Raw genomic sequence first — 12215 nt, 5'->3', positions numbered from 1 at the left:
AAGAGCAGGGTGTATTTATATGTAGTATCATATTAACAACTGAACAGGAAGGAAAATACTGGGGTAGTGTTTTTCCTTTCCTGCTCACTCACTAATAAGATACTAGATTACTGGTGTTTGCTCTGCACTGGATGCTTGTGTGTCAAATATCATCATCAGGGTGATTTCTTAGTTGAAAGGATAAACAACTGCTCATCTATCCACATAGTCCGTGTTGGTCCTATGGCCATGGCTATCACATGGAATGTAGGAGGTTCTGGGGTTATTTGCTTAGCGTACTACAGAATTGAGTTAATGAAAACACTACAGACAAGTGGCATGTGAATGAACAGCACAGCACTATCACTGCATTACACAACAGGCAGTGTAGATATAATGCAGGCACAGCCCAGCAAGGCAGAATGCATTGGGACACTGTAAAGCTTACGGTTACATAATTACAATGCACTGCAGCAAGCACTGTGTAACATCAAAGCAGATATGGTGATGTGTGACTCATGACAGACTGTTATGTGATTAAGTGCACTGTAGACACTGTTTAAGCAACACTGCACATAAGGTAATATGTGAAAGACGACACAGGACAGATTGTTTTGTCAACACAATGCAGTGCAGAGACCATGCAAGCAAGGTAGTGTGTAAGTAGCAATGCATGACAGATTAATTATAATGCAGTACAGACACTGTGTAAGCCAGACTGCACATATGCTGGTGTGAACAGAGTGAACAGCACAGCCGTATCACTGCATTACACAACAGGCAGTGTAGATATAATGCAGGCACAACACAGCAAGGCAGTTCACTGTTCAAACTCAGCATCTCCACAGGCTACGTACCTATACAGTGGTGCACAGCAATGGTTATTCCGCTCCACAAAGGTGGAGCCACAACAGACCCCAGGAACTATCGCCCTATAAGCCTGACTAGCTTGGTCTGCCAGGCTATGGAGAGTATCATCATGGAACTCATTAACAGAGACATTGGGAACCTCCAAACACTGGACCCTACTCAGTTCAGCTTTGTTAAGGACAGATCATGCCTCTTAAACCTGGTGGACTTCTTTGAGACAGTTACCAAGGCTATAGACAAGGGAAAGGTGGTACACACAGCCTACCTAGACCTCGCAAAGGCCTTTGACACCATTCCCCATTCTGGTATTATAGACAAGCTCACCAGCCTGAACATAAACCCCTATGTCACAATATGGGTTGCCAATTGGCTCACGGACAGAACCCACATGGTGAGAGTTGTGGAAGCTAGGTCTCACTTTAAACCGGTTACAAGTGGCATTCCCCAGGGCTCAGTCCTAGTACTCATCCTGTTCGGCATATACTTCTCAGAGGTACAGACAAGCACAGGAAAACTATGGCTGACCAAGTTCGCAGATGACTGTAAACTAGGGGCTATAATTGACTCACCGGCTGACACAGACATCCTCCAAAAGGGTCTCACTGAGACGGATACCTGGTGTCAAAATCATGGCCTCAAGCTAAATGCCAAAAAGTGCACAGTTATTCCCTTTGGAAATAACAAAGTACCCACAAACTACCAAATAGGTAGTAGTCCCCTAAATACAGAAAACTTAATAAGGGATCTCGGACCTAAGTAGTTAGTAATCTCTCCTTTGATAATCACACTGCCAAAATGGTTAGAAAATCCTTCTATGTGTCCCATCTTATCACAATAGGGTTTGCACACAGATGAAAAGAGGTCATTGTGCCCCTCTACTCATCACTCATCTGACCCATCATAGAGTACAATGCCCCATTTGGGATGTACCTTACAAGGCACCTGCAACAGCTGGAAAGACCACATAAGTACCTCACCAAGAGGATCACTGGCCTCAAACAGATGCCCTATGCAGCTCGACTGAAGAAACTCCAGCTGTACTCGGTTGCATACCGCCTGCTCAGAGGTAATCTCTGCCGGACATACAAGGTCATGTCCAACCCAGAATTGATAACAAAAACCTTATCCCCTCGAGCCACATGCTCTAGGGATCTAAACCTCACCACAACAATAAATAGGACATGCTGGAGGGATAGATTCCTGTCCTAGAGACTTCCCATGCTTTGGAACAAGATTTCAATCTACATTAGGCAGAGCTCCTCACTAGCACTCTTCAAGAGAAACCTTGACGAGTGGATGGGAAACAGAACGTTTACCCCGGGGATCACTTCAGTGGCTCTGCTGGACAGTGGCACAGGGAACTAATCTAAGGGGCGGCGAAAGCCAACACATTCTGGCTAGGCTTATAAATGCCTTTGGGCAGATAGCCTAGTACCTACCTATGAACCAATGAACCTATGGTGTGTGAGTAGCAATGCATGACAGATTTTCTAATTATAATGCAGTGCAGACCCTGTGTAAGCCACACTGCACATACACTAGTGTGTGAGTAGCAATACATAACAGATTATCTAGTTATTATGCAGTGCAGGCACTGTGTAAACCACACTGCACATATGCTAGTGTGTGATTTACCATGCATGACACATTACCTAATTATGATACAATGCAGACACTGCATAAGCTACTGTGTATGCACGCTAGTGTTTGCGTTGCAGTGAATGACAGATTATCTAATTATAATGCAGTGCAGACACTGTCTAAGCCACACTGCACGTGTGTTAGTGTGTGAGTAGTTATGCATGACAGATTATCTAATTATGATGCAGAGCAGGCACTGTGTAAATCATGCTGCACATATGCTACTGTGTGAGTAGCAATACATGACAGACTGTTATGTCATTACAATGCAGTGCAGATGCATAAGGTAGTATGAGGGTGTTAAAATATGACAGACTATTATGCGATTAAAATGCAGTACATACAAACACTGTATAAACAGCACTTAACATAAGGTTGTTTTTCAGTGGCACACAGATTCCTAGATTTTGTAAACACAAACTCCCTAGACCAGATTGTCAATACACCAACCATGAATGCAACCATACTGGATCTGGTCCTCACTAATATGGGAGAGTGCTGTACACCCCCTAGTGTAATGTCTTCCCTGGTAAGGTCAGACCACAAAATGATCTCCTTTGATGTAAAAATAATACCCAAACCCTCTGTTAACTCTTGAAGATTCAGGAACTACTCTAAAGCTAACTTCCTGTTATTAAGTGATAACCTGGCAACATTTCAAGCCCCCATAAACACCGAGAAAACTGCCGTCTATGCTGAACTGTTCACAAAAACCCTGTAAAACATGTAAATAGCTGCACAGAGGCAGTAGTATCCACCAGGAAGAAGGGCAGAACTAACTCAAAAACAAGCCACCCTGATGGAATCACAGAATCAATAGGCTGTATAACAGGAGGAAGAAAATCATGGCAAAAAGTAGGAGGTGCAGCACCCAGCAGGATAAAAGCACTCACAACAAACTAAACAAATAACTTTGAGGACAAGTAAAGTTTACCAAAGCCAAATTTGTGGTAAATTTGGCCTCCCAGCAAAGGACAACCACAAGGCATTCTTTAGCGATGTCTGCAACCTCAAAGGCAATGCACAATTGTATGCAGAGTTCATTATAAATGGAGTCACCTATACTAAGCCAGAAGATATAGTAAATCTACTAGCTGAAAATTTCAGCTCCAACTTCAACCCTCCCTCAAGAAATACCATCAAATATAGCTCCCTCTTCTATCACTAGGGAACAGGTCCATAATGATCTCTCTATGGCCAGGAACACTGCATCAATGGGCCCAGACAATTTCCCAGGAAGCCTTCTAAACAGCATGAAACATGACCTATTAGACCCTCTGGAATTGCTATTTTAACTGTAGCCTTTAAACAGGCTTCTTGTCTCATGAATAGAGAACAGCAAGAGTCATCCCTCTGCACAAAGGTGGGCCATCTACAGACCCTGGAAACTACAGATCCATAAGTCTCACTAGTCTTGCATGCAAAGCCATGGAAAGAATCATCATGGAAATGATCAATAATGACACAGTAAACCTCCAGACACTGGACTCAACCCAGTTTGGTTTTGTCAAGGGCAGGAAGTCTACTTAACCTGGTGGACTTCTTTGAGAAGGTGACCAAATCAATGGATGATGTCAAAATGACTCACACTGACAGCTTTGACCTGGCCAAGGCATTTGAAACAATGCTCCACTCAGGCATTGTTGACAAACTCAAGAGGTTAGGTACAAACCTGTATGGCCACCCGCTAATGGCTAACTGGCTCACAGACAGGACCCTGGAAGTTAGAAATGGGGTGTATACCTCTACAAAAAGGCCAGTCACAAGTAGAGTCCCTCAGGAATCAGTCATTGGACCTCTCCTTTTTGGTATTTACTTCTCTGAAGTCAAAGCCAATGTCAATGATCTCTGGCTAACTAAAGTTGCAGATGACTGCAAATTAGGAGCTGTCATTGAATCCCACACTGACATAAATGTTCTCCAGGAAGGGCTGGCACAGACAAACAACTGGTTTCAGAGCATGGACTAAAACTAAATGCCAAAAAATGCATAATAGTATCTTTCGGGAAGTTATCCACCCATGGCAACTACCATATTGACAACACATCCCTTAGAGATGACCTTGGAGTCAGGAGTGTAGGGACACACACACACAGTAATCTAGCCTTTGTTTACAGTAATGAAGAAATCATTCTATGTTTTGCAAGTTAAACAGAGGTATGGCATCTAGGTCAAAGGAAGTCATTGTTCCACTGTATTTGGCATTCATAGACCTATCACTATGTACAATGCCCCCTTTGATATATACTTAATCAGGCATATTCAACTAATGGAACGTCCACAGAGGTTCCTCACTAAAAGAATACAGGTTGTAAGTAAAATGTCTTATGCAGACTGCCTCAGGGCCCCATCCCTGTATTCTGTCTCCTACAAGCTGTTGAGGGGAGATCTATGCCTGATGTACAGGGCAGTATCAGACTCCACTCTAACGGACTTCCTGTATATCCACAAAACAAACAGCACCAGAATTACCTGTTCTAAAGACTTAAACTTTACCTGTGATATAAAAAGGACCTGCTGGAGAGGCAGGCATGTATCCCAGAGACTACTCCATCTCAGGAACAGCCTTCCCATCCATTGTAAAACAGAGTTCCTTCCTAACCCAATTCAAGTGTAGCTTGGACAATTGGATGGCGAACAGGAAATTCATCCCTGGTTTGGCACCTATATTTCTAATGGACACAGTCAAACTGTAAATGGTTCATCTCCCAGACTCCTGCGTAAACTTTTCCTCTCCCAAGCCCCTGCTTACACTTATCAAGGATACCAGAACTTGCTAGAGATCTGGGATGCATGGCTAGGCTTAAAAATGCCATTGTGATTGTTAGCCTAGTAAACACCTATGAACCTATAATACACTGTAACAATGCACAGCAAATAATGTGTAACTACAGTAAAGTATATGGTGAGTGAATGGACTCTAAAGGTGATGGTATAATTATCCCTACACAGCTGTATACAATTAGTGGATGACTGGCTTAAATGGTATAATTCATGCTTGTTAAGTCGGCATCAACCCATAAAATGGAAATTAGTTGATTAACTCCCATCCCCAACACACATACATGCATCACAAGTAAGGGGAGACTCTGCACCCAGTTTTCTAAATTAATCCAATCCAAGATCACCAGGGTAAGCTGCATCACGAAAGCTCCATTACATTGCACAATCACAGACAAAAATCTGTCAATTAAACAGTCAGTGACCAAAGGACCTGAAAAACAAATAGCACTGTGCAGCAAACACCTGTCTACAAGTCAGGAGTGTAAACATCCCTGCAGAGAGTATGGTTAATGAATAAATGAAGGTGTGTGTGTGTGTGTGTGTGTGTGTGTGTGTGTGTACTTACGTATTCACAAAAAGTAAGTAGAACACTGCAGCAGCTGACAGGGAGAAATGGATGCTATAACATGTATTACTTTTTATTTAAAACATCCCTGATAAAACCTTATTACCTCATCAGTAGCATTTATCATGCAGTTCAATGAATCAGTTCTGTAGGGTCAAAATGATTTTATTCAACCAAGTTAATGCTCCCTCCTCATTACTTTCAGTAGTGTTATTTAAAATATATGCATCACTTTTTGGATACACTCCTAGTTCCTGTCAGTTTTCATATTGGGAGGCCTACAAGGCACATAGTCTACTATTGTTGCTCTCCAAATTCTCCTAAATCGCAAGCTTTGTTCTCCCTCTTATTCTAGTCATATGTTTCCAGGGCAGCAGTCCTTATGTCTGCCCTGATCAATGCCATCATTAGTTGTTTTAATTTACCCTGTCAAGAGAATTTATTCCTTCAGCCAATTAATTCTGCAGGAAGTAAAGCACTGAATTCCTATGACTTAATGACATAATCTAAAGCAAAAGCTTTACATTTTTATGCATGAGTTGAACTGCACTGTGGAACATCAAAGGAATTTCACACATATAAGCTTCCTATCACCGCTAATGTTAATCCACATTATAAAGCTCATATCTCTTCAAAGCAGACTGCAAAATAAGTATAACTTGATATTTATTCTTTTCTGTATGTGCTACACCATCAAATTTGGTGCCACATCAAAACAGTGTCAACAAGAAAGAACATTGTCATCACAGAATGTCTAGTGATTTGATAACTACTTGGTTTAAATGGAAATGCAGAAAAAATGGTAACACTGTTTTGTGAACAGTTGTCAGTAGCATTTATATTATGGGTTCAACCATAGTCACTAAATCTTTTTATACATTGTTGCCGCTTACAAAATGTTTGTGTTGTTTTCCTGTGATGGGTGGGGGGATTAGCACATCTATTTCATCACACAGGACAAAAAAATAGGAAAGCAGAGCCAAACAACAAAGTTTAACTGTCCAGTACCTAGGGACTATAGTTAGTCCCTATATAAAAGCATCTGGTGTATCATCACTAAGGGTGCTCATGAAGGCAGACAGACGTCAAGACAGTTTTTTTTTTGTAAGACGTTTTGTATAATACCTATAAAAGCTGATGGTACCTCTTTTGTAGTCGGGGGACATGTCTGTGAACAGCTCTGGAAATTAAACTAAACTGCAGTCAGCTATTCTCAATGTATTAGGAGATTTCATCTGATGCTGGTGTAACTAAACAGATCTTCAAACAAGCTGTTTGTATTAAAGCCGTAAGCATAAATAATTCAAATACGCACTACTCAAGGTCATCCTCATCAGCTACATCTTACCCAGCATGTCCTTACTTTCATTCAAACAACCACTGCATCGGATCTGAGGCGGGAGTCGAGGACCCATATGTCAGACTGGGCAGACTTAATGAACAGGATTTAAACTTACTCAGGGCAATATTTTACTTATATTTTAAAATTTGTTAACTGGGTAGATTAGCTGGTCTAAGGACCCTTCTCAGACACTACCCGAGACATTTGTCAGAAACAAAAGTGAACTGTAATTAGGTAATGGCTCTAAGATTGACACAGATTACATAAATTAATAAAATCAAGACGAATCATGTAACTTCAATCTAGTACTTACAGTACATGCAGTAACAGTAGTGCTAATCTAACAAAATGCTCATATTGCTGAATGTGCCAAGCTAACTCACAATTCTGGAAGGAATTTAAAAGTAAAGTTTGACAATTCTGTACTGATCTATTGTGAATACAGTCTTATATACTGATTTAATGTTACATACAGAACCATGAAGTATAATATTACATACAATACCATGCCAGCATTATATTCACACGAATACCATTCACGCAGCTCACTAGAAGAGAAGGCTTTAGACATTCCAGACAGGAAGTCTTTCAGGACAGCAAGCCCTGCCCAGGCCTGCTCGTCTTAGTCTGAACAACTAGGCACAGTGTTGGATGAAAGTGAAAATGAAAGGTTTTGACCAGAAAGATGTAAAAGAGAGGATATGGGCTGAAACACCTATTTAACAAGCAGCAGAAGCTGCAACCCCCACCCAAACAAAAACAGGCTTGCTTGAGAGAGGCAGGAGGTAGTTACCCACTTCTTGTAATAAAAGGTAATGCAATCAGACCACCATGTTGACACTGTTTGCATTGTGATAAACCTGTCCATTATGTCCTGGAGAAGGGGCACAACAGCTGCTACATCTGTCTAACAGCTGAAGGGCAGGTCATAATACGCATGAAAAATCTCAAATCAAGTAAGCTGAGAATAGGTTCTCCTCCCTTCACTTTCTCTATTAAAAACAAACTGGCATTCTAATATCCTGATGCTGGGTAAAAATATAGAAACATCTTCAGGAAGGAATGCATATAGTACTTGTGTCTGAATTTCACATTTTTGATCTACAAAAATATGACTAACCAAATGTGAAAACACACTAATTCAACCACCTGGATTGCTGAAACATATACACATGCAAACACTATCCTATGCATATACTAGGGGCAAAGCCCCTTACAACCCAATGAGGTAGCTATGCTGCGATATCCCAGTATCTATTGTAATGATGGGATCACCAATGCCATTCAGTAAAGGTGAGGTGACTTACAGAGTTACATTATAAGGTTGTGTAAATTTATACTGCTGTCGTTTACACTGACTGTTGATCAACAAAGCACTGTATTAGCAGTTAATGTCCATGAAAAAATATGGAAATTGTATCACGCTGAACCCAGTCATTTATGGAAAATGAGGGAGGGCTTCTTACATCAGTCTGAAGCTTCTGAATTCTTCAGTACTTCTTTATATTGCATGATATTTGCCTGATGAAGGAGATGATAAAGCTAGCTATGCTGCCCTTTTAAAGCATAAAACATGATATCACCCACCTACTTTATCACCTTTCCCCTTGCCCATTTTCCATGCATCTCCCTGCCATCTTAAATTCCTTTGTGAATTCCATCTCCACCTTCCACTCCAGTAGTCTGTTCCATAGGTCCTACACCCCTATCTGTAAAAAATTGTTTCCAAATATCCACAAAGCTGTCTACCCATTCCTCTTCTTTCCTTTACTGAGCAGGATATCCCCTTCACATGTCCCTAAAAGACCCTGTGCACTAATATCATGTTCCTTTGTCTCTGCTAGTCTCATATCAGAAGAGTCCTAGCTCCTCTAGCCCCAGTCATATCCCCTCTCCTCCATACCATGCATCTTTCTAACAACTTTCGTATGGATTCTCGCAAGTAGACTGACGGTCTTTTCACTGTATGGCCTCCAGAAATACACGCAGTACTGCTTTGCTTTTGGGATCTAGCCTTCTGAGGATACACCCCAGCTTTCTGTGTGCTGCTTCTACTGCTCTGTCACTCTGACTGATACTTGAAACCAAGGTTACTGCAGCCTAAGTGCAGTAATTCTCATTTCTTTGCACTGAAACTCAGCTACTAACTTTCAGCCTGTCCATGTTCTTCTCAGGACTCGTTTCCCCATCTTCCACAGTTGCACCTATTGTTGAATCATTGACAAAGTGGCAGATCCTGTTCACCTGTTCACTTTTCCCTCAGATATGATGATGGTTGGATCCAGGACTGATCTCTGCAGTACTCCACTACTGACATTCCCAATGCCAGACATTATCCTCAGAACAACTCTCTGGGTCCTTCCATTCAGGCATACAGCTACCCAGTTCTTTACACGTGGTTATATCCTAAATCCCTCTGGCTTTCCGCTTCTTGTGTGGAACCAAGTCAAAGGTCTTGCTGAAGTCTAGGCAGACCATGTCTACTGATGTTCTCTGTCAGTTTCACCTGTAACCCAGTCATAAAACATGATCAGGTTTGGTTGCAGCTCATTCCAGTCATGAACCCACTCTGGTTGCTGTATTGTAGTCTACTGTCTTCTAGAAATGCTACAAACCTTACCCCATGACCAAGGCTGCTAAGCTAACAATCCTGTAGTTCCCTAGATATTTCACACTGCCCCACACACTTAGTGATACAAAACTCATGGTCTACAAGTCTTCAGTACTTCTGCACTAGCCAGTGATCTGTTGAAGATCTCCATAGGAGGGGGTCTTCCCACACGATGACCAGAGCAGCAGCTGGCTCACTTAGTACCCAGTGCTGCTCTCCAATCTAGTGTACCTCAGCTGAAATGCATCAGCAAGACAGCCAGGTCCTTCTTGCCCCTCAAATCAATGTTGAGGAGCAGGGAAAAAAGGTACCAGGGTCCCCCTTCTCAGAGATGATAAAACAAGTCTGCTACTCTCTATACTTTTACAAACTGTAGCAACAACCTTTGTAAAAGCACTTCTGTCCTAACAGCAATAGCAAATCCCTGAAAGCAGTACCGGAATTGGTTCAGAAATGCTGGTATGGAAATGAATGCCTGCACTGCACTACACTACCTACCCAGGGTATCTGCCAATTGCACTACCTAACACAGTGCACTCGGAGACGCTGCCCCCATGACCCACCCTAGCTCCACTTCTTATCATCAGAAAGTGCACTGCCCAAAACACAGATTTAATATTAGAAAAATAAAAGGGCTCAACAGTAGACAAAATCAAAGCATCTATAAAATATATCAGAAGGGGATCCATTTCACAGAGCCTTATGTGGAGAATATCCCTTAAAAGGTGCATACCTTATCCATTTGGGATAATGCCTTTGGGCATCATGAGTTCAGGGAAAGCTAAAACATTGATCTTCACAGTGGAGTATCTTAGAGCACCTTTGGGTTACAAAATTAGATATTCCAAGATATGACCAAACATATGTAATAAGGTATCGAAATTCATAAGTTCATATAAATCATTAAAAAAAGCAAAGAGTTTGTATAAAAGAATATGTGAGACTAGGGTTTGCATCCTATCTCCTTGAGGATCTGTTAACCTCTGACACAGAATATGACAATAGCTATTTCAGCATTAGTCAGTAATGCAATCTCTTGTACTTGGGAATGAAATAAGTTGCCTTTGTCCTACAAAGGATCATTCCATACAGAAATGACCAGACTGTGGCTGGGGACAGGTTTTGAAGCAGGGTTACTAGATTTTGTGTTGCAAATAACTATTTGTGGTTTGTCAAACTGTGCTGCTTTAGGAGAACATTCTGAGCAGTAGGGAAAGGGAGTACAGTAAAAACTCATTTTCAAGTAAAAGATAAGATATCCAATGAGAGAACCCCACAATATGACTTGAGACAGCAAAATTTGAGCAGCTTTACATTTCTGGGCTAGTGAACACATCTACATTTGCCATACACCATACTCAGATGACTGTGGTCAGTACAGACTCAGCACACAACTGAGAATCAGTTGTGAGTCACCTAAGTGAGTGTTAGACTGAAAGATAGAGCTTCTGGATGGTTTGCAGCACTTGGGCTTTAGATTTCACCTAGTTTTCATCGGTAGTTTTGTTTTTTTCAATTGTATTTACTGCATAGTGCTGCTCTGAGTGTGCTGTGTGGTAGTAGTATTTCCATAGTAAGTAGTATATGCAAGTACAATTCTGTTTTCTTGTACAACAGGATGGGTATCTTCTTATAACATTAGTAAGTTACTTATCCATTCTTGCATCTAAACTGCTTGGGCTGACTTATGAAAGCTTCCTCTTAGCTGCACTAATTTTCATAACCTGAATACCAACTGCACTTAGTACCAGGTGCTAACACTGAACATAGTACCAGTGTAGCAAACATCCACAGCTGAACATCTCACCAGGTCCTCTTACATCTTTACAATTTAAAATTAAGCAGCACTGGTCATCATGGAGAGTCAACACACAAACTTCTCCTCTACTGCCAGTCTCATAGTCCTTAGAATCCTGAGGCAGTGCTTAAACTACCTCGTGTACACTGACAATGAATTTCTACTAAACCTATACCTGTTAGAAGAGGTGTACCTACCAAACTCAACTGGAGATGTCCCTCACTCAACCAACTACATGCAGTAAGCTTAACACTGTCTTACCCCCATCTGCATGTATATAACATCGAGAGACTACAAACTCTAATCTGTCTGATACCAGTGCCATTTATAAATCTGTGCCTCCTAGGACTCTCAAGACTAGGCCTCAGCCTAAACACTCAGATTTGCCTCCTGTACACAAACCAACATTAGCAGACCATATCCAACATACAGCTTGCTCAAACACTATAGCAAATATAGATACTAACCGAGGTCATATGACTAACACAAAGAATCCCTTAAGGGTGCAAGACCAAGTTAGTTCATGTCAACATCCTTGTTTTAGGTGACTTCATAGAGACAGATGCTCTTCTCAGCAGGTGCCAGGAAAAAGCAATGTCACTAAAGCCTTCAAGTCCCTTTATCC

General features: G+C 41.4%; 1 protein-coding gene across 1 annotated transcript in view; it reads right to left on the bottom strand.

Moving 5' to 3' along the window:
• Positions 1-12215, bottom strand: part of CLCN2 (chloride voltage-gated channel 2) — a 2181634-nt gene that overhangs the window by 489901 nt on the left and 1679518 nt on the right.

The sequence above is a fragment of the Protopterus annectens genome, chromosome 4.part1, assembly GCF_019279795.1.
Source record: "Protopterus annectens isolate FY-2018-M chromosome 4.part1, PAN1.0, whole genome shotgun sequence".
NCBI classification, from domain to species: domain Eukaryota; kingdom Metazoa; phylum Chordata; order Ceratodontiformes; family Protopteridae; genus Protopterus; species Protopterus annectens.
This window is presented reverse-complemented; position numbering and strand designations above follow the sequence as displayed.